The 24479-nt window shown below is 48.3% G+C and overlaps 1 protein-coding gene and 1 pseudogene across 1 annotated transcript in view; both read right to left on the reverse strand.

Moving 5' to 3' along the window:
- Window positions 1-24479, reverse strand: part of LOC126523405 (solute carrier family 41 member 1-like) — a 155120-nt gene that overhangs the window by 20534 nt on the left and 110107 nt on the right. The window lies entirely within an intron of this gene.
- LOC140218896 (uncharacterized) lies at window positions 974-5136 on the reverse strand (annotated as a pseudogene).

Here is a 24479-nt window from a genome sequence, read left to right on the forward strand (position 1 = left end):
AGTGTTTTCTTTTCTTTCTTTAAACTAGGTAGGACATGAGGCAGTATAATAGCAAGAGCTTGGTGGCACAGCCCACCGCCTCGGTCCAAAAGGGACGCTCAACATCCATCCGTCCATCCACCGGCTGTGCACAGACGCAGACCGCTAATCCTTTCACTCGTATTATGCAGGTGCTTCAGCGCGCATTCGTGCGCCTGTTGCTCGCAGCCCTTGTGACAGCTTCCCCCCTAGTGCTCGTGTTGTTGGTCTGCCATCTAGCCTGCAGCCGTCTCTCTCCGTACATATTTTGTAAATACAATTTCCTATCTATTTTGCTGTTCTCATCCCTGTGGCAATATGAATATGATGAGTGAATAAACCTAGTAGCAGGACTTTGTAGTTACTCGAGTGCATTTATGATATAGGTTTGATGCGGGTTCCAGATGGGAGATGCATGCTCATGTTTCGATCTTACAAATGATTGATAGGCTAACACTTTTACTTGTTGTTGAGTGTGACGCAGATGTGTTCTAAGAAATCCCAGTGATTTATTAGCAGCTGAGATGATGTTAGTAGTATGCAAGCGCAGGGACAGATGACAAGAGAGAGTGACACCGAGGTATTTGAATGATTGGACTGATTCCACTGGGGCGTTAGCGACGAAATAGATCAATCTGAGGGGGTTATGGGCAGCGAGTGAAAGACACAAGTTTGCGTTTGTTAGGATTTAGGTTCATTAGCCAGCGGTTACGCCATTGTTGTGCATTATTACGGTCGTTCTGGATGAATGTGTGGTCAAGTGTGTTTGTAACTGTGCGGTAGAGTGCACAGTGATCTGCAAACACACGAATGTTACCTGATACATACGATGGTAGATCGTTAATATATATTGAGAAAAGAAGCGGTCGTAAGACTGATCCCTGCGGGACGCCTGATGTTACGGGGAGCCTGCTAGAATAATGTTTATTAACGAAGACAAACTGAGACCGGTTAATTAAGAATGCTCGGTCACCCTGTAGGTGTCCACTGGGAGTATTTCGATCACAGTCAGTGGAACTCTGAACTTCCTTTGGGTTTTGTTGGGGCGCCGGTGTGCTCTGGAACGCAGCGCATGTCTTCTATGTCTCCAACACTCAGCTGGTCTGCTGTGAAGTGATGCTTGTCGAAGTACTGCTTCGACTTTTCTTGCTGGCTCACTATTCCCTTTTGAGCCGTCTCTTGAAGTTGCTCCGGACATACCGACTCGTTATTCTACGTGTTTAGCCATCTTAGAACAGCATCCTGCGTCCTTGGTTGATATTCATGCAGAAGCCTGAAAGGGATAGTGCCTGTTGAGACATTGTATGCAGTGTTTAGGTAGCTCTCTAACTCCTTGATGTTCTGGTCCCAGTCCTTCTGAGTAGGGTCCTTGATCGTAGCCATAATACACGGTACTAGAGTTCGATTCACACGCTCTACCTGACCGTTAGCCCTTGGATGGTGAGCAGAGTTCAGTGTGTGAACCACACCATTTTCCTGACAGAAGCCTTCGAAGCCGTGGGACGTGAAACGGGAACCACGGTGCGAGATGATGCGCTCCGGTAGTCCGAACTCGGTTATAAAACTCCGCACGCACCGTAGTACATTTCTCGCTGACATGTCTCGCATGGGGTAGAGACGCACAGAATTGGTTAGATTGTCCACTAACACCAAGATCCACTGGTTTTTATTGGAGCTTCTCACAAACGGACCAACATGGTCAACGTGTACAACTTGAAATGGTATCTTCCCTAGTAGATAGTACGGGGTGTAAAATTCCAGGTTTCTTCTCTCCTGGAATCATTGTGAGCAGGTACACTTATGGATGTGCTGGTCCACATAGCGCTTCATCCGAGGAAACCAATAAAGTTTCTTGATTTTCGTCACTGTTCGGTCTGTACTAAAATGCCCTTGTAAGTCGTGGAACTTGACACACAGTGTTTTATGCATGCGCTTAGGCATCACGAAAAGAAGTCGTCCATCTTCCTCCACGTAAAAGAGCCTTCCATCCTTCAGCCGTAGGTTTTTGACCTTGACACTTTCTTCCTCGGTCCTTTCCTTGATTGGCTTCTCGAGAATTCGTGCGAGGTTAGCTGCCAAGTCCGCATCTGATCGCTGGGTGATCACAACTTGGTCCTCTAAACTCAAGGCAAGGCACACTTCATTCCTTGTCTCGATAACCTCATCGAGCGTGTCCTGCGGCGTTCCTACGGGTTCACGACTCAAATAGCCCACGTGTGCGATTTTCTCATCTGCTCGGTTATTCACCTCAGTCACATTCTTGAAGTAAGTCGAACCACCTTGCTATCTGTGGTTTAAGAGTCTTGTGCATATTCAGATACACAATTGCTTGGTAATCGTTTGCCAGCGTGAACGGAATGCCTAGGAGGAATGAACGAAGTCCTTCCATACTCCAGACTATTGCCATCAGCTCCAGTTTACCATGCTCCATGCGGGAGCATGGTAATTCTTCTCAGCCTCAACGGTTCATTTACTGACACAAAACACCAAGTTCCAGCGTCCCGACTCATCTTCTTGAAGAATAATTCCCGCAAGTCCATGCTTGCTTGCGTCCGTGTGGAGTTCTGTTTGAGCCGAAGCGTCATACAACTTTAGAACCGGAGGCTCTGACAGTTCTCTTCGGAGCTTGTTGAAAGCTTCCTGTTGCTCCACTCTCCGAATAAACTTTGTGTCTTTCTTGGCCAGCGAAGTAAGAGGTTCTGCCTTCAGAGCATAATGGGGAATGAACCGTCTGAAAAATCCTGTCAGGCCCAGAAATCTCTTGACATTGTGAACATCAGTTGGCGTGCTAGCGTCCAATATAGCTTGTTGCTTCACTTCACCTGGCTGCAGGTAGCCTTTCATAATCTTGAAACCTAATAAAAATAAATTATGGGGTTTTACGTACCAAAACCACTTTCTGATTATGAGGCACGCCGTAGTGGAGGACTCCGGAAATTTCGACTACGTGGGGTTCTTTAACGTGCACCTAAATCTAAGTACACGGGTGTTTTCGCATTTCGCCCCCATCGAAATGCGGCCGCCGTGGCCAGGATTCGATCCCGCGACCTCGTGCTCAGCAGCCTAGATCTTGAAACCTAAATAGTCGAGTTCATCACTTCCAAACACACACTTGGATAGCTTCAAGATTAGACCAGCAGCTCGCAGAGCATCCAGTACTTGTTGGAGCCGAACCAGCAAGTCTTCCCAGTCCTTGGCTGGAATCAGCAAGTCGTCCACACACTACACAGTTGCACAGAGATGCGAGGACCTTGTCCATTAATTTTGACGTTGAAATACAGCAGGACCGTTTATCAACCCAAACACCATACGTTCAAACTGCGCGATCTCATCAGGCGTGATGAATGCATTTTTGGCCTTCGATTCCTACCTCAGTGGAATTTGAAGGTATTCTTTAGCACAGTCTAACACACAGTACATTTGTGCTCCGGACAGTCGTTGCAGCTGGTCATCAATGTTTGGCAAGGGAAAGTGTTCCGGCACCATGTGGCTATTTAGCCGTCGATAGTCTATGCGTACACGATTTTCTCCATTTTTCTTCTTTTCGAGTAGCACTGAACTTGCGTATGGCGAAGATGTTTGGGCTACAATGCCAGTCGCTTTCTACTCTGACAATTTCTTGGACTGCTTCTCTTTCCTCTGCATTAGTCGTGTACGGTTCGCAGCTGACTGGAGTTTTTCCGGAATACCCTGTGATAGTCATTTGCAGTTGGTTACAACACCCCAACTCTGACAAATTTAGTGCAAAGCAGTCTCTGTATTCATTCAGCATCTTCAGCAGTGTATCCACTTGTTGTTCATTGACGTCTTTCCCGACATTCAGCATGCTACGTGAGATCGTGCTACGTGAGACCGTGAGACCTGTGCTTCGGCTGAAGCACAGGTCTCACGGGGGTCAACACTTCGCTCCCTGAAAGCAGTTCAGCGTGAGCCAACAAACTTCCCTTGATCAGCTGTTGGTCTTCATCCTTGTCGCTTAACATGGGTATCTCAACCCTTCCGTTTTCGAAGAGAAGTAGCATTCCCTTACCAGGCCCACTAGGTAAGATCAGATTTCCTTCACTCTTACCGGTCTCCACTGTCACCCAACACACAGTTCTTTTGGGCGGTACAATAGTTTCCTTGACACGGAGTGGTTCCTTGGAAGGCTTCATCTGGGTAAGGTCGATGTTACAAAATGGAAGATCATCTCGGTAGCCAATCCTGAGTTCGTCTCCTATGCGTAGGTATGCAATGTGCTCTTGTTCCGTACAGGTTCTGCCAACCAGCATGTCCACGGACAAGGCACTGTTGTCGACGCCTCCATCGAAATGCGGCCGCCGTGGCCGGGATTCAATCCCGCGACCTCGTGTTCAGCAGCCCAACACCATAGCCACTGAGCAACCACGGCGGGTTGTGATCACTTGCTCAGGTGGACACGCGACAGTCCAAAATCCTTGAGGTCGGAGGCTTGGCACAAGGTGTCGTGGCACCTGTATCACCACCTTGTGGCTTGGCCCCTGGTGACTTCTGCATTCTCGATTCGGTTATTCGCTCCAGTCTTCCCAAGTCTGCCAGCAATTCATCCTCATCCTTGTGTTCCTTCACCGTCATGGAGAACGTGCGTCTCTTAAATCGCAGCCCCACTAAAAATTGCTCTTTGGTATCTTGTACACCGAGGCCCGATCCCTTGCATAACAAGGTCTTTTCGAGGAAGTACGCCGTGGTGGACTCTCCCCTCATCTGGACTCTTTCCTGCGTTTGCTCCAACTTTTCGGCCGTGCTTGTCTGGCCTACAAATGTCTTTTTGAAGGCAGTCTTGAAGTCCTCCCACGTAGTGAGGTCATCCACATGGGCATGAAGTCAAAATCAAGCAGGTCCCTTCATGTGAAGCCTGGCGTTTTCTAGTTTGAAGCTGTCCGGCCAGCCGTGCAGGACCGCCATGGAATCGATACTTTTCAGCGACGCCCCAGCTTCGTGGGATAAGCCCTCGCCGTCGAAATCGTAGATAGCTTTATTCAGGTCCGGCATAACGTGGATCGCTTCAGGTTTTCTCTCGAGGAGCTCCAGTAACCGCCGGTTTTGCTCCAGCAGAGCTTGTATCATTTGGGTTTCGCGAGTTCCGCCGCGGTCTGCCATGTTCGGGGTTGTCTAGGCGTCTCCCTAGGCGTACACACAGTTTTTCGCCTCGAGCTAAGCGTCTAGGCCTACGAAATCACAGAGAGTCTGCACACACGTTTGTGAGGCGGCACGAAGACTCAAGTTTTCGATGTCGGTACACCACGAAGACGGTACCGTTGCGTCTCGTAGACGTGACACAGAGCGTCCGCACGCACGTTTTTCAAGGCAACGCAGAGGGCCCCTTTTACGGTCAGTACCTTACGAAGGCGGCACCAACGCAGCGTCCATTGAAAAGTCAGCGAGCATCACCGTCGACGTCGGCTCCAACAAGATCGGCTTCCACGATCGTCTCATCACGAAGGTTTCGGTGTATTCCACCTCTGGGATGTTAGGAATTTCTTCGCAAACACACAAATTTTAAAGAAGGGCGCTCTTTAATAGATAAATAAAAGAAAAAAAAACGAGTTCAAAAAAGCGTGACGACTGCCTTCCTTCGCACCACGATCTCTCTCCTCTATGTTGCCAGCCTTCGCTTCCGATTCCGCTAACACGCTAAAGCATTGAACACGGTTCCTCACCAACGTTTGCTATAAAATTGTATCACTTAAATTTACACTCCAATGTGGAAAAGTGGATTGAAGCATTCTTGACTAACCGATCTTGTTTGTCTTCGTTAATAACCATTATTCTAGAAGACATCTTAGTGTTACGTTTTGCGCCAGGCGTGCCGAAAGGATCAGACAAGTTCCGGGTGAACGACGTTTATTAACCCATGCTTGTTGGTTGGGGCTCGGGCAAGAAAAGAGAACCGCTAGCAAGCTGCACTCCGCTTTTAACACTTAGTGGCGCATGCGCACTTCGCAGAGTGCTCTTATCAACATGAGCGCCAGCCGACACAACACTTAGGACCGCTTCTGTTTTCAATATATATTAACAATCTACCAACCTATATATCAGGCAACATTCGTATGTTTGCAGATGACTGTGCAATCTACCGCACAGTTACAAACACACTTGACCACACATTCATCCAGAACGACCATAATAATGCACAACAATGGTGTAACCGCTGGCTAATGAACCTAAATCCTAACAAACGCAAACTTGTGTCTTTCACTCGCTGCCCATAACCCCCTCAGATTGATCTATTTCGTCACAAACTTCCCGGTGGAATCAGTCCAATCATTCAAATGCCTCGGTATCACTATCTCTTGTGATCGGTCCAGGAATTTGCACACTACAAACATCATCTCAGCTGCTAATAAATCACTGGGATTTCTTAGGAGGTATCAGCGTCATACTCCACAACAAGTAAAAGTGTTAGCCTATCAATCATTTGTAAGATCGAAACTTGAGCATGCATCTCCCATCTGGAACCCGCATCAACCTTATATCATAAATGCTCTCGAGTCACTACAAAATTGTGCTACTAGATTTATTCACTCATCATATTCATACTGCCACGTGGATGAGAATAGCCAAAATGGATAGGAAATTGTATTTATAAAATATATGCAGAGAGGCGGCTGCAGGCTAGATGTAAACAATACGAGCGCTACTGTGATCGTCGTCTTCACCGTCTTTTTGGCGCATTCTCCCATGCTCGGCAGGATGCGTATTTCTGTAAGCGTCTCGGCGCTTAAGAAGTAGGATCATGTCCGGCAACATAAGGCTTAAGTCGGGAGACGTGCACGATATCAGTGGCGGACGCGGCAGATGATCGACTGTCCACTTGGGCGATCTCGTACATGATGTCAGTGATCTGGCGTAGGACCTTGTAATGCCCGGAGTAGCGGGAAAGAAGCTGTGGCGACAAGCAAAGTGCCGGCAAGGCGTCCAGAGGAGGACCAAAGAGCCCAGAGAGTAATTAACGACTCTGCGATGGTGATCGTAACGGGCTTTCTGGGACAGCTTGGAGGCACAAAGACGATCCCTTGCAATCTGGCGCGCCGTTGCAGCCCGAGAAGCTGCATCGCGGGTGTAGTCTGAACAGGGTGCACAGGTGTTGGTAAAAGTATCGAAGGGCAACGTGGGATGGCGGCCAAACAAGAGATAAAAGGGGGAACAGCCAGCGGTGTCATGGTGTGACGAGTTGTAGGCTAACGTCACATAAGGCAAGATGCTGTCTCCATCACGCTGGTCTAAGGAAACATATATGGGGAGCATTATGGTCAGCGTGCGGTTGAGGCGCTCGGTAAGCACATTGGTTTGCGGATGGTAGGTAGTAGTTAGGTTGTGACGTAAGGAACATGAACAAAGAATGTCGTCGACGACTTGGGAAGGAAATGAGCGACCATGGTCGGTCAGCAGCTGTCGAGGAGCGGTGTGTTGAAGAAGAACGTCTTAAAGGATTAATTCAGTCAGTGGCAACGTCAGTGGCACAGCTTGTTGGCAGTGCTCGCGTGACAGCGTATCGTGTCGCGTAGTCCGTAGCTACGGTAATTCATTTGTTCCCAGTCAGAGATGTTGGGGACAGCCTGATGAGGTCAAGGCCGACGCGGTAAAACGGGACACCGGGAATATCTATGGGCTGAAGAGGACCGACTGGCGAGAAGGATGGATGCTTGTGGTGCTACAGGACTCACAAGCAGCAACGTATCGGCGCACAGAGCGGTGGAGGCCTGGCCAGAAGAACCGACGCCGAATGCGATCGTGCGTGCGAGTTGCTCCGAGATGACCAGCGGTTGGGGCGTCATGAAGCTGTTCGAGTACAGCGGAACGGAGTGTTTCGGAAACAACCAGTAGAAGCTCTGGGCCATCGGAGCTGGTGTTGCGTCTGTATACGATTTCGTCACGAAGCCCGAGTAATTGTAGGGACGGGACAGTGGGATGAGAGTGTAGAAGGTGGATAATTGACTGCAAATTGGCATCGCGGAGCTGTTCGCTGCGTATGTCGGGTAAATCGGTTATAGCGAAGACAGGCATCTGAATCGTGCGCTGACAAGTCGGGAGGATCCACTGAATGACGGGATAGGCAGTCAGCATCTTGGTGCAGTATGCGAGACTTGTAAGTGACGTTAAAGCTGTATTGTGCAGTTTCATTGCCCAGCGGCCAAGTCCTCCAGTCAGATCTTTGAGGGAAGACAACCAGCAAAGCGCATGGTGGTATGCGATGACCAAAAAGGTGCGGCCGAACAAGTATGGTCGAAACTTGCCGACAGCCCAAACTAGTGCGAGGTACTAGCGCTCAGTGATCAAAAATTTGCACTCTGAAGAGGAAAGAAGGCGACTGGCATAGGCGATGACGCGGTCTCGTCCTTTTTGCTGCTGGCCGAGAACAGCGCCGATGCCATGTCCACTGGTATCCGTGCAAAGTTCACCGGAGGCTGACGGGTCAAAATGGGCCAAGATGGGCGTTGACGTAAGTTAAGTCGTGATCGTGCGAAACGCAGTGGCATGTTCAGAGCCCCAAGAAAATGACGCTTCCTTCTTCAAGAGTTGCGTGAGTGGACGGGGTAAGTCGGCGAAGTTCTTGACAAAACGTCGAAAATGAGAGCACAAGCCGACAAAGCTCCGCACGTCTTTAGTGGAACGTGACATAGGTAAGTATTTGACAACGCGCATTTTTCTGCGTCAGGTTGCAGGCCTTCAGCACTCACAAGGTGGCCAAGCACAGTGATTTCGCGGCGGCCAAAACGGCACTTGGCAGAGTTGAGCTCAAGGCCTGCTTGTAGGAAAACTTCAAGAACTGCCGACAAGCGGCCAAGGTGGCTTTCATATGTCGGTGAGAAGACAATGACATCGTCAAGGTAACAGAGGCATGTTGACCACTTGTATCCCCGAAGGAGGGAGTCCATCATCCTTTAATATGTGGCTGGGGCATTAAACAGTCCAAGGGCATGACCTTAAATTGGTAAATTCTACCGGTCGTAACAATTGCGTTCTTTTCACGGTCTTGATCATCGACGGATATCTGCCAGTATCTTGACATCAGGTCGATAGAAGAGAAATAGGCAGAGCCGTGTAGACAGTCGAAAGAGTCATCGATCCGCGGCAGAGGGTAGACGTCCTTTCGCGTTACTTAGTTTAAGTGGCGGTAGTCTACGCAGAAGCGCCAGCTGCCATCTTTCTTCTTGACTAGGATGACCGGTGATGCCCATGGACTGCATGAAGGTTCAATGACGTCCTTGGTGATCATCTTGTCGACTTCACGCTGTATCACTTCTCGCTCGGCATAGGACACTCGATGAGGACGTCGTCTGATTGGGCTGGCGCCCCCAATATTGATCTTATGAGTGACCACAGATCTCTGTCCCAAAGGACGGTCATTAAAATCAAAGATGTCGCGGTAGGACTTCAATATGCGCCTCATATCGGCTGTCTTAGCAGGAAGGAGGTCAGACGCTATCATCTTGTCAATATCACCGTCGACGAGATTTCGCGAGGAATGGGAAGGGGCAGCGGACATAAAAGCGTCGGTGACGAATGCAGAAACGGCACACTCATCGATAGAAGGTATGTGGGCTAGAGTCATGCCGCCTGGTATAAGTTGTGTGCACCAGCTAAAGTTCAATATGGCTATAGACGTTTGATTATCCGTAACTCTAATAAGGGTGTGAGGAAGAGCGACGTCCTTGGCGAATGAGACGTCAACGATCGGGATGAAGATATAGTCGCCATAGCGAATGGGAGAAAAAGACCGCAAGTTCACATATATAACTGCTTGAGGAGGTAGACGAACGTAATCCACTGAGCACAAGCGCGGTTAGTGTGCAGTAGGAGCGTCATGGTAGCACGGTAGCTCTAGCTGAAGCAAGCCGGTTCCACAGTCAATAAGGGCAGAATAGGCAGACAGAAAATCCATACCGACGATGGGTTCATGGGAGCATTTCTTGAGCATGGCAAGTAGTACGCTTGTGGATTGGTCAGCAACACTTAATCGAGCGAAGCACATCCCTAGTACGGGAAACGTTCCACCATCGGCGACACGAATGAACGGTAGTGTGGGTGGTGTTATGACCTTCTTAAGGCGGCGACGTAAGTCAGGGGACCAATTGCAATGCATGCTCACTGACCTGGAAAGGCAAAGGAGAAGTGTGGGTCTAAAAATTAATCTGCAGTAAACTAAAGTAATGCTCAACAGTCTCGGAAGAGAAGCAGTTTATGATAGGTAGCCAGGCACTGGAACTGGTAAGGGAATACATCTACTTAGGGCAGGTGGTTACGGCGGATCCGGATCATGAGACAGTATTAATCAGAAGAATAAGAATGGGTTGCGGTGCGTTTGGCAGGCATTCTCAGATCATGACCAGCAGGTTGCCATTATCCCTCAAGAGAAAAGTGTATAAGAACTACGTCGTACCAGTACTCACGTACGGGGCTTACGAAAAGAGTTCTACTTAAATTGAGGACGAAGCAACGAGCTATGGAAAGAAGAATGATGGGTGTAACGTTAAGGGATAAGAAAAGAGCAGATTGGGTGAGGAAGCAAACGCGAGATACTGACATCTTAGTTGAAATGAAGAAAAAGAAATGGGCGTGGACAGGACATGTAATGAGGAGGGAAGATAACCGATGGTCATTAAGGGTTACGGACTGGATTGCAAGGGAAGGGAAGCGTAGCAGGGGGCGGCAGAAAGTTAGGTGGGTGCATGAGATTAAGAATTTTGCAGGGACAACATGGCCACAATTAATATATGACCGGGGTAGTGGAGAAGTATGGGAGAGACCTTTGCCCTGTAGTGGGAGTAACGAGGCTGATGATGATGATGATGATGATGAAGGCGGGGACGAAGCGCCGAATGCATTACTGATATCTGAACCACAGTATCCACTAGAGCAACAACATGTGCGTCATTCAGTTTAACGTCTATCAGGTTCCTTCTGGTCTGCAGTGTGATCAGACGATTTGGCAGGCGAGTTGTCGATGCAGGATCACCTCTGGGAGATGCATCATCTAGGTTTTCCCGAGGGAGTCGTTCAATCGGCGACGTAGGGCGGCGGGATTGGGGCGACCTAGATGATTGGCGACGAGACAACGGCGAACGGGACTGGTGACCACGTGGCGATGGTGTACGACGATGCGGCATGGAAGGAGCGTCGTCGCCAGTGGTTTGGGGAGGCTCGCGGTAGGGCTGAAATCGGCCATAATCCATATCAGGGCGACGGTTGTGTCCATAGGGGCCTGATACCAATACCACCGGCATTTACAATGACGGGCCACGTGTCGCATATGACGGCAGCTGAAGCAAATGGGACGGCCATCAGCAGTCATCCACTCGGCTGTATTGCGAGTACGGAACGGGGGCCTTTGACCTTGGCCGTGCGGAAGTGTGGAAAGGCGGTCGATCGGCTGGTAAGGAGCTGCGGCGCACCACTAAGAATCCAGGCCAGCATTGGAGAGCTCCTGATGAACGACAGCTTGAACTAGTGGTACCACCTGGGAGCTGTCAGAGGTACGGGCATACTAAGAAGCAGGAGACGCAGCATCACGTTGACGTCGGAGCGATGGCTCAGGTACGTCTTCGCACGACCACGTTGCTGCCGTGTTTGGAAGTCGAGCGAAATGATGGGCAATGCGTCGACTTTTGGCGGCCTCAAAGCGCTTGTACTCTTGGATGATGGGATCGACAATTTCGCCGTCTTTACAGATTAGCAGATTGAAGGCATCATCTGCTATGCCCTTTAACACGTGGCCCACTTTCTAAGACTCCGTCATGCCGTCGTCGGCTTTGCGCCAAAGGGCAAGCACGTCATCTATATAAGTCAGGTACGATTCTGTCACTGTCTGCGCACGAGATGCCAGCTCCTTCTTTGGTGCTGCCTTTCTACCTGAAGACTTGCCGAACAGGGAACGCATCTTCTCCTTACATGCATCCCAACTCCCAATTTTGTCTTCGTTATTCTCAAACCACACCTTCGCGGTTCCTTTGAGGTAAAATAATGTTTGCCAACATGATCGTCTCATCCCAGTGATTGTTCTTACCTGCACGCTCGTACAGGGGCAGCCAGTCCTCGATGTCGACGTTGGCGGCCCCGCAGAATGTACCTGGGTCTTTTAGCTGAGCGAGGACGACCGTTGTCGTTGCAGTCGCCTCGTTGGGCGCCGACCCCTCTTCCGTCATCGTGGAGAAAGCCAAACGTAGGCCGCTGCGGAGCTCCGTTGTAACATGTGGTCACCCCGCGCCTCCAACCAAAATGCCACGGGGATGAGAGTAGCCGAAAGGGATACGAAATTGTATTTACAAAATATGTACAGAGAGAGATGGCTGCAGGCTAGATGGCAGAACAACACGAGCACTTCTCTGATCAACGTCTTCACCGACTTTCTGACGCATTCTTCCATGCTCCCCAGGATGCGTGCTTCAGTGCGCAGAGATAGCGCGTAACAATATATCAGCATGTCATCGTTGAAAGCGGAATCTGGTTTGGCAACGCTTTGTTTGCGTGGACAGGTTGCCACCCTCTCTCCCCTTAATCACCCACCTTACATCGTGCCCCCTTCGTACATTTAGCACCAGTCATCCTCTTTAAGTTGCACGCGCACGTGCCCGGACCACCACTTCTCAAGCATCATTTTTTATTCGAGCAGCAAGGGACTGGAATGGCCGTCCACACGCCAACGCAGGCATCACAAGCCCATCTGCCTTTACCGAAGCTATTTCAACCCATATTCGAAAATGACCACCTGTTTCCAATATTTATTTTATTAACCACCCCTTACGTAATACCCCTCCAATGGGGTTTTAAGGTAATAAAGTCAAGTGTATTGCGTTAGTATCTCTCGCAAATTTTAAGGCTAAACGTTTATGATCGCCACCCAGGCTATCTTCTCAGTGTTGATCTAACATAATTTGGTCTATGAGCAAAACGTGAACAAGGTGAATGCGGGAGCCAACTTTGCGACTTTGTCTTCTTCAAGGCGGTGTACGCTTACGTCGTCGCAAGCGTACGTCGCCTTGAAGAAGACAAGTCCACTTGTCGAAACGTTGGCTCCTGCATTCACCTTGTTCACGTTCCGCTCATCGTCTTGAATTTCCATCTCCCGCATTCCCCATGTTTCCCCATAATTTGGTCTAGTCGTTCGTAGACCGTTCCTGAGACTAAGGCGTAATCGACACGTGACTGCCTATTTCCGCATTGTCACGTTATCTGTCCACGACACTGATTCTCTCTGTTAGCTACTATAAGGTTCTGTTCATCTCACAGATCCAGCCCCAGAGAACCGTTGTAATCAGTATATCCTTCTAAATCATCCATGTGCGCGTTCATAGCTCCCACTAATATCACCTGCTCTATTTTCTTCAACTCATTAATATGGCTTCTAACGCAATCAATCAAGTGCCTATTTTAGAGCGCAGCTTTAAGCGCCCATTCCTGCGCTGAGCGTCCAAGTGTCTCAGCGCTATACCAGCCCCTGAAAGGCGAGTGCTAGTTTTGGTTTCAAAGAACATGCGCACTCCAAGCGGTTGCCGGACATCGTAACTTATCTTTTTATTTCTCTTTTGGTGAATCGGGCGAAGCGCGGGAAGTGATTGTCTTCGCGCGTCCGTCGAGCTTGCCTCCGTTCACCCTTGCCACTCGCTCAGCGATATCAAAAGTCGGATCGCGCTTGGTCATCTGCTTCGGTCATCGTCCCAAGTATGAAGATGGAAAAGATTCGACAGAGAAGCCTGATCGGGCGTGATAGGGACGGAAGACACAGGAAAGCAGGGCGACCAATTATTAGACGAAGATGGCTAAATCGAGGCATCACATTTGTTAAGCGGCTCTGTGGTGCTTTAACACCGGAAATGCCGGAAATTCCAGTTCAACAAAGTTTTTTCAGGTTTCCTAATGACAGGAGGTAAGCACAAGTACTTCTCTTCTATGCAAGCCTGAGTGGACTAAGATAGGAGCAGTGTCTCTCGGCCCATTCGTTATGACGGCAGGCCACCTGCTGTCGGTGAAATACTTGTACCGCAGGGCTCGAGTGTGTGTTTGTTGGGTTACACATTTCGTGCACTTTTTGTCTACACATACATCCAAGGCTAAAAAAAAGACACAGCCGTGCTGTTTTATGAAACTTTAAGAGCAATGACGGCAAAAGTATGCACGCACGTAATTTATTGTTGCGTTTTGATTCACCACTGCTAAGATGTCGTACTGAAGAAGGTTGAAACACTGTATTTTATCGGAATTTTGGAGCGTACATTGTACCATACGCTCAGTTACATTGCTTTAGGCTCAGATTCATTGTGTGAAAGCTTTTGAGCACTTTTAATATAGAGGAGGCGCTATGTTATTTGTTGTGTCGGCAAAATGTCGTTAATAACACCAGTAATACAAGTATAGAGTATCTAATGCATAAAAGTACGAACTGGTAATCCCCCTTGTGATGAAGAGTGCTATTAAGTTTTTTATGAACGGTTAGTTGCTCGCGTTGCTGCTGTGCCAAATAGTGTCCTAATACTCCCCGTGCTTTTCTGTATATATGAATATAACGTAAAGTATGTGAGCGCTATAGAAATATGCTCCCTCATTCGGCATGTACTTCAAGTATTGAGAGCAATCATAGGCTACTTGTTGTTCATGCAGATGCATGTAGCCAGTTTAAAATTCTGTAGCTCCTTACTTCTCATACTGTCAGTGAAATACAGGTATCGTACTCTACATTCTTTCAGGAAGCCACAAAATGTGTCGCCGTCATAACATACGTGATAGTCAAGTTCCATGTGACCATCAAGCGATGGTTAATTTTCGCTTTGGTTTGGATCTTCTGGAAACTATGTTCGCTCATCATGTACAAATTTCAGTTGTGAATGAAAATTGCTTCTGTAGATTGACACTTTCGCAATGCGTGTAGGTCAGTCTTCTTGCAGTATGGAATATGTAAATAGAAAGAGAAACGTTCAACTTTTAGTTGTGTTGAGTTTTAGCTGACTGAGAAATCGGCCAGTTTTAGTTGATCCACTTCACAACAGAGGAACAAAATTAACGATTCATGGTGCCTGAAGTTATTTTCTTCATACTACCCACCACTATACCTACGGACTGGTTTAACTGTAGCCCTAAACTTAAGCACAAGTTAGGAATTTGAAAGCTACAACTTTCACGAAGTGATGAAGTGTAATATTTCCTCTAGCATTGCGAGAACAAAAAGACGACCGCCACATCCCAACTGCGTTTCAAAGAGCCACCACACCGCAAGCGTCAAGCAAAGCACCGCAAGGCAACACTGGGCCGGTGCTGACAGACCGGCGGCTCGTGCGCGAGAATCGGACTGGCCCGTGACAGGAGGCGACAAAGAGGAGAACGACGTTTGAAGAAGCGAGGCTCGAGGGACGTTTTTGTTGAGTGCACAGTCGGTTTTTGTTGACGAGCACTGGTTCGCCCGGAATAAATAAGTTTTCATAGAAACGGCTGTCGTAAGTGTTGGTTACATGTCTGGTGGAGGTGCGGGGTATGATTCGAAGCCCCACACACGCCAGGGAAGGTAGACCGGATCCCCGAAGCTTGGAGCCAACGCAGTTAACGCCTGTCCACCAACGCACGAGCCGCCGCATACGAGGTGAGGCCCCCGAGTTTGCTCCTCTCGCCGATTCACCAAGGGCAGCGGCGGCAATCAGCCTAGGTACCAGTGCGATGGCTGCTCAAGTAACCCCTCCTCACGTTGTCGTTGACTCACCCCGGACGCCAGAATCCTTTCAAGGAGACACATTCGAGGATGCCGAGGACTGGCTCGAAAACTTCGAGCGCGTCGCCAGATGTAACGGTTTGGACGAAATAAAAAAACTCCGGTATGTGTACTCCGCGCTGAAGAAATCTCCACGCACGTGGTTTCAAAACCACGAAGCGTCGTTATCATCGTGGAATGACTTCCGACGAGAGCTACTTGCTACGTACCCGAGCACGGAGCGCAGAGAGAGGGCAGAAGCCGCTTTTCAGGCGAGGAACCAGGGAACAACGAAAGTGTGACCATGTACATTGAAGACATGACCCACCTCTTCCGCCGAGCCGACCCAAACATGGCTGAGGACAGGAAATTTCGGTACCTAATGCGCGGTGTGAAACAGGAGCACTTTGCCGGCCTGGTTCGTAATCCTCCCCTCACTAAATTATGGGGTTTTACGTGCCAAAACCACTTTCTGATTATGAGGCACGCCGTAGTGGAGGACTCCGGAAATTTTCACCACCTGGGGTTCTTTAACGTGCACCTAAATCTAAGTACACAGGTGTTTTCGCATTTTGCCCCCATCGAAATGCGGCCGCCGTGGCCGGGATTTGATCCCGCGACCTCGTGCTCAGCAGCCCAACACCATAGCCACTGAGCAACCACGGCGGGTAATCCTCCCTGCACTGTAGCCGAATTTCGATCAGAGGCGAAGACGATGGAGAAGACGCTGCAGCAGCGTGCGAGGCAGTACAACAGAGATGTAAGCGTCTCATCATTTGACGTTGGGTCAGGAGCCCTCCCCAAGAACATGGACATCCTACGTGAAATGGTGAGGTCCGTCGTAAGGGAAAATCTGCAGAACCTGCAGCTGGCTCAAAGTCCTCCTACGGTGTCCTCAATTGCCGATGTGACACGCGAAGAAGTAGGGCAAGTAATTTGTGAGCCAGAGCCCCAGGAACGGCCCCGCGCACAACCAGAGCGTCAGCCGCGGATATCGTACACCCAATTTGTACGTCAGGACCTAGGACGCACCGACTCTGGACGAACGGCCACAATACCCCAGGTACTTCCTCGCAATGTACCGCCCATGGCAGAAGGAAGACCACGCAAAAGCGATGTATGGCCCACTGCAGACCGGCGTCCCCTTTGCAACCTCTGTGGAGTGGCTAGTCACTTATACCGGGAATGCCAGCATCGCCGAGTAGGACTGCGTGGCTGCTCTGTGAATGCGCCTTGCCCTCAAAACAGTGGGCGCCCTGATGAAATTGAAGCATTTTTGTATACGCGCCAAACTATTCGGAACCCCCAGCAACATCAACCTCTATAGGCAGCGCCTATGCGTTATAGGTCGCCCAGTCCGCGTCCCTCTTCCATTTCACTGAGGCGTCGCTCACAAAGTCCGCGACGGGAAAACTAGAGAAAGCGACCTGTGGAGGCAAGGCTGCTGACGCCCGGAACACCGAAGGCCCTCCATAGCCAATAAGACCAGACGACGGCAGTGACGAAACGACGAACAAGTGCAGTGATGATGCCATTACTTCTGAGTTGCGCGTCATCATCGACGACTTCGAAGTGACTGCGTTGATAGACACTGGTGCGGACTATTCAATTAGCAGTGTACTCGCCAGAAAATTGAAAAAAAGGTATTGACCCATTGGACCGGATCTCCAATACGTACCGCGGGGGGACACTTAGTCGACCCCATAGAAATGTGCACAGCGTGAATCGGAATTAGAGGCTTTACATACGTCAGCAGCTTTAGTGTTCTCCCTGAGTGTTCCCGTGAGCTGATACTGGGCGTGGACTTTTTGCAAACCAATCGCGCAATTATCAACTTGCAAGAATCACGCGTGTTGTTTTCTACAGAAAATGCTGTTACCATTTCTGATACAGAACAGCCACATATTTCCTCTCTCCATATTGACACGTGTACTTATATTTATCGGGCGACCACGTTTCGCCGCCTAACAAATCTTATCGCACAGCGCGGGACGCGCCTGCATGTATCCGAGGATTCTGAAATGTTATCGATAGTTCCATCCACTGTCTGTGACCGAAACTTGCGTAATCTGATTGCATGTGTGCGCGACGCGAATAATGCAGAACTTTGTGGAAGGTGCGCGGGTCACAGCGATTAGTCTGGAACATTCGACGATTGATGTATAAAAGCCGACGCACTTGACCCGTTGATGAGATTTTCGACGATCGCCGACCGTGTTCGCCGCTATCGTTGTGCTATAAGTGTAGCCTGTGTTTGTGGGCACAGGTTCCCCCAATAAAAGTTAGTTTTGTCCTTCACAGTATTGCTACTGTGTTCTTCAACGTCACCATCACGTGACATTATTGTGGATGAACACGTGACGGTGCCGGCATGGTGCAATGTGACTTTCGTTGTAAGGAGTGACGTATTTCGTAACTATGAGGGACTTGCAGACAGAAATATCGGGCTGCTACTGGAAAAGCAAATATGCGTGGCAAGAGGCCTGGTTCACCTGCATAAGGGATGTGCGGATGTCCTCTCGACTAACTTTGGCAATGAGGCACAACACGTGGCGAAGGGAACAACCGTAGCGTCTCTTCATGACTATGCCCAACTTGCGGATGTGTCAACCCTCGATGCAGCATCACCAGCTTCTCTCACTGTAGACAGTGTCCTTACCTCCATCGACATTGAGCGAGAGCTGTCATCACCACAAAGGGGTGAGATTTTGAGCTTGGTCACAGAGTTGCTGAATGCTATTCTAATTCACCAAAAGTCCGTCGTACTCCTGTCGCAAAACACCGCATTGTGGTCGAAGAACCTGCAAGACCAGTGCGCCAACACCCGTACCGAGTGGCTCCAAAAGACAGAGAAGCAAGAAGAAGTCAAGTGCGGGAAATGCTCAAGAACGATGTAATACAGCCATCCAATAGCCCCTGGGCATCCTGGTCAAAAAGAAGGATAACACCCTAAGATTTCGTGTTGATTGCAGGAAAATAAACCTCGTCACCATTGCAGGAAACTAAACTTTATCCACTCCCACGCATCGATGAAACGTTGGAAAAACCACGCATCTCTTCTTTGAATCTCAAAAGCGGATACTGGCAGATAGAAGTGGACGAGCGAGATCACGAAAAAACGGCATTCGCGACACGGGATGGTATATACGAGTTTAAGGTGCTTCAATTTGGTGTGTGTTCTGTGCCTGCCATCTCCCAGCGGATGATGGACACTGTTCTCCCCGGACTGAAGTGGCAGTCGTGCCTCGTCTACCTTGGCGATGTGGTGGTCTTCTCCACTACATTCGAGCAGCACGTGCAGCGACTGAGAGTAGTTCTGGATGCTGTTCTTACGGCGGGATTGACCATAAAACCCGAAAAATGCCACTTCGGCTTTCGCGAGCTCCGCTTTCTCGGACACATTATCAGTGCTCAAGGCGTCCGCCCCGATCCTGAGAAGACCACTGCAGTAAAAACGTTCCCGAAGCCACTAGGCAAAAAAGCTATTAGACGTTTCCTGTACTGTGTGCCTACTGCAGGCGTTTCGTAGAAAATTTTTCTAAAATTGCCGAACCATTCACGAGATTGACAAAAGAAGATGTACCTTTTGTGTAGAAGAAAGAACAAGAAGACGCCTTCTCTCAGCTACGGTGGCATTTGCAGAGTCCTCCTATACTTGCCCATTTTCATGAAAAGGCTGAAACGGACATCCACACCGACGCGAGTAACGTTGGTCTCGGTGCCATACTTATTCGGTGGCAGAATGGAGAAGAAAAAGTTATTGCGTACGCAAGCCGTGCCTTACCAAAAGCCGAGACAAATTACTCAGCTACAAGAAAGGAATGCCTGGCGGTTATATGGGCCATCAGTAAGTTCCGGACATCATAGTTCCGGACCGTTTCGAGCCATCAGCGACAATCATTCATTGTGCTGGCTGGCGAGCCTCCAGGACCCTTCTGTAAGACTCGCTAGATGGAGTTTGCGTCTACAGGAGTGTGACATCATGGTCGTTTACAAGTCCGGTCTCAAGCACAATGATGCTGATTGCTTATCACGCGCACCAATCGAAGCTACGCCACCTGAATACGAGCAAGATTTCCCATTTCTTGGGGCTGTGAATACGACGAAAATGGCTCATCATCAGCGTATTGATCCGGAATTACTTCTGCTCATCGAGTACCTGGAGGGTCGACAAGTGAAAGTGCCTCCCGGTTTCGTCCGCGGATTGTGTTCGTATGTTCTCCGGACCAACGTCCTCTACAAACGAAACTTCGAGCACAGTGGTGAGACGTTTCTACTTCTCGTACCATCATCGCTGCAAGCTGAAATCTTAAAAGCTTGCCATGATGATCCTGCAGCTGGCCACTTAGGCGTTAGTAGGACTCTGGCGAGAATCCGCCAGAAATACTACTGGCCGAAGTTGATGAATTCAGTGCATCACTATGTCAAATCTTGCCGAGATTGTCAAAGATGCAAAACACTGCTGCTCAAACCAGCAGGTTTTCTGCAACCGAATGAAGCCACCAGCAGTACCATTTGAACAAATAGGAGTGGATTCTCTTGGACCATTTCCCGTTTCAACCTCAGGAAAGCGGTGGATTGTGGTAGCAACCGATTATCTGACACGGTATGCTGAGACATCTTCTCTAACAAAAGGAACCGCCATTGAAGTGGCTCAGTTTTTCGTCACACACATAGTGTTACTACATGGCGCACCTAAAGTACTAATAACAGACAAAGGAACAGCTTTTATGGCCCGTTTGATGCAGTCTATTATGAAACTAACACATACTGCTCATAGAAAAACCACAGCTTACCATCCGCAAACAAACGGCCTGACTGAACGGCTCAATAGAACGCTCGCTGACATGATGTCAATGTACGTGGACATCGAGCATCGGACATGTGACAGCATTCTACCATATGCTACCTTTGCGTATTTTACTGCAGTACAAGAGACGACAAAGAGACGAGGATCTGGTGCGGATGAAAAACTTACCCAATGGATTAACGAGTTCTTATCTGGTTGCTCTCAATCAGTAACCATTAATAACAACCAATTTACTTTCTGCCGCGTTAGGTCAGGGGTGCCTCAAGGGTCAGTGTTAGGCCCGTTATTATTCCTATTATAGATTAATTAACCTAGACCTGAGGAGGGAACGGAAGAAACTGGTACATAAGAAACCGATCAATGAGTTAGCGGTAAGAGGGAAAATAGAGGAATTCCAGATCAAGCTACAGAACAGGTATTCGGCCTTAACTCAGGAAGATGACCTTAGTGTTGAAGCAATGAACGACAATTTTGTGGGCATCATTAAGGACTGTGCAATGGAAGTCGGCAGCAACTCCGTTAGGCACGATACCAGTAAACTATCGCAGGAGACGAAAGATCTGATCAAGAAACGCAAATGCATGAAAGCCTCTAACCCTACAGCTAGAATAGAACTGGCAGAACTTTCGAAGTTAATCAACAAGCGTAAGACAGCTGACATAAGGAAGTATAATATGGATAGAATTGAACATGCTCTCAGGAACGGAGGAAGCCTAAAAGCAGTGAAGAAGAAACTAGGAATTGGCAAGAATCAGATGTATGCGTTAAGAGACAAAGCCGGCAATATCATTACTAATATGGATGAGATAGTTCAAGTGGCTGAGGAGTTCTATAGAGATTTATACAGTACCAGTGGCACCCACGACGATAATGGAAGAGAAAATAGTCTAGAGGAATTCCAAATCCCACAGGTAACGCCGGATGAAGTAAAGAAAGCCTAGGGAGATATGCAAAGAGGGAAAGCAGCTGGGGAGGATCAGATAACAGCAGATTTGTTGAAGGATGGTGGGCAGATTGTTCTAGAGAAACTGGCCACCCTGTATACACAATGCCTCATGACCTCGAGCGTACCTGAATCTTGGAAGAACGCTAGCATAATCCTAATCCATAAGAAAGGGGACGCCAAAGACTTGAAAAATTATAGACCGATCAGCTTACTCTCAGTTGCCTACAAACTATTTACTAAGGTAATCGCAAAGAGAATGAGGAACACCTTAGACTTCTGTCGAGCAAAGGACCAGGCAGGATTACGTAAAGGGTACTCAACAATAGACCATATTCACACTATCAATTAGGTGATAAAGAAATGTGCGGAATATAACCAACCCTTATATATAGCTTTCATTGATTACGGGAAAGCGTTTGATTCTGTCGAAACCTCAGCAGTCATGGAGGCATTACGGAATCAGGGTGTAGACGAGCCATATGTAAAAATACTTATATCTATAGCGGCTCCACAGCCACCGTAGTCCTCCATAAAGAAAGCAACAAAATCCCAATAAAGGCGTCAGGCAGGGAGATACGACCTCTCCAATGCTATTCACAGCGTGTTTACAGGAGGTATTCAGAGACTTGGATTGGGAAGAATTGGGGATAAAAATTAATGGAGAATACCTTAGTAACTTGCGATTCGCTGATGATATTGCCTTGCTTAGTAACTCAGGGGACCAATTGCAATGCATGCTCACTGACCTGGAGAGGCAAAGCAGAAGAGTGGGTCTAAAAATTAATCTGCAGAAAACTAAAGTAATGTTTAACAGTATCGGAAGAGAACAGCAATTTACAATAGGTAGTGAGGCACTGGAAGTGGTAAGGGAATACATCTACTTAGGGCAGGTAGTGACGGCGGATCCGGATCATGAGACGGAAATAATCAGAAGAATAAGAATGGGCTGGGGTGCGTTTGGTAGGTATTCTCAGATCATGAACAGCAGGTTGCCATTATCCCTCAAGAGAAAAGTGTATAATAGCTGTGTCTTACCAGTACTCACCTACGGGGCAGAAACCTGGACGCTTACGAAAAGGGTTCTACTCAAATTGAGGACGACGCAACGAGCTATGGAAAGAAGAATGATGGGTGTAACGTTAAGGGATAAGAAAAGAGCAGATTGGGTGAGGGAACAAACGCGAGTTAATGACATCTTAGTTGAAATCAAGAAAAAGAAATGGGCATGGGCAGGACATGTAATGAGGAGGGAAGATAACCGATGGTCATTAAGGGTTACGGACTGGATTCCAAGGGAAGGGAAGCGTAGCAGGGGGCGGCAGAAAGTTAGGTGGGCGGATGAGATTAAGAAGTTTGCAGGAACGACATGGCCACAATTAGTACATGACCGGGGTTGTTGGAGAAATATGGGAGAGGCCTTTGCCCTGCAGTGGGCGTAACCAGGCTGATGATGATGATATATTAATGCTATAGCTATGAATATAACTTGAAGAATACGGCTTTTTGCCGATGATCGTGTATTTTATAGACAGATAACCACCCCTGACGATGTTGCCATATTGACAATTGCCAAAAAGATTTAACCAATTAGCTGAGTGGTGTCGCGTACGGAAGATGGAAATTAATGCAGATAAAACTAAGGTCATGACATTTTCTTCCAAGTTAAGCTTTCGTCCAACGTACAGACTCTACGCAATTGCATACTTGAACCTCTTCTTTTAAATACCTGGGCGTTATTCTTACATCTGATTTAAGCTGGGTCATGCATGTTGGGCATATTGCTAACAGGGCACTAAAGAAACTTGGCTTTTTAAAGCGCCATCTGTAGCTTGCAAACAGTGACACAAGGCTTCGTACATACATTTCCTTTATCAGAGCAACCCTCGATTACGCCTCCATTATTTGGAACCCTCACACAGCTAACCTTTCTAATTGCATTGAATCCATTCAAAATAAGGCTGCCCGCTTTATTTTGCGCTCCTACTCCCCATAACAAAGTGTGTCTGCGTTAAAGCAGACCCTTAGTCTTCCGGATCTTGGCACACGACGGAAATATTTCCGTCTTTCTTTTTCACTCCCTTTACTATTGCACTTCATCTTTTTCATCTGCTCCCATCTTGCCCGCCCATTATCTGTCCAACCGCAATGACCATGTATGCAAAGTGTCTCCCATATTTGCTAGGACCAAAAAAATTCCAAAATTCCCCTTTGGTGTTATCAGTGAATGAATGGAACGCCCTACCCCAAGATATTGTAACCATCACTGACTCATCTGCCTTGGGATCTGCCCTGCGCACATTCTTAAATGCATAAAATGTTCAGCTGCCGCTTCTTGTCTCGCCTGTTTTATATTTCCATAAATTTTTTAAGTGTATATTTTTCCAACGCCCACCTGCCACGCATGCCTTGTTGAAGCGTGCCATATATATCAAATGTGAATTATACCATGTACTGTCACCCTAATTTCTTTTCGTTTTCTTTCTTCTTTTCTTTACAGCTGTATATTTTACCGAAATCTGTGCTTGATTGTTGTCTTCAGTTGTCTTTATTGTGTTGACATATCATGTGTGAATTGTATCCCCGCCTAAGTAATGCCTTCTGGGGCCTTTAGCGCATTCAAGATAAATAAATTGTTGCGAAGAGGAATGCTCGGCGCTGCAGACACATCGCCAGTCGTCCGGGAGGCGCGAGATTGCCTGAGCTTCTCTGGTTAAGACACGCTGCCTGCTGCTCTCTTGGACCGTATTCATATTAGATTCTGGTGGTTTTCCACCAGCCTGGAATTACGCACCCGAACCCTGCCATGCCAGACGCCCGACATCCCCACCGGTTACTCCAGCCATCGTATGTGCCGGTGCCCAGCGTCAGCGGGATCCTGATACCTTCAGCGGCACCGATGAGAAAGACGTTGGAGATTGGCTGGAATCGTATGAACGCGCGAGCAACACAGAAGAAGCGAACGCTGGCAGCGCGCTGACGTGGCCTGGTTCCTGAGCTCCCGAACACCGGTT

Source organism: Dermacentor andersoni, chromosome 6, assembly GCF_023375885.2.
Source record: "Dermacentor andersoni chromosome 6, qqDerAnde1_hic_scaffold, whole genome shotgun sequence".
Lineage (NCBI taxonomy): Eukaryota > Metazoa > Arthropoda > Arachnida > Ixodida > Ixodidae > Dermacentor > Dermacentor andersoni.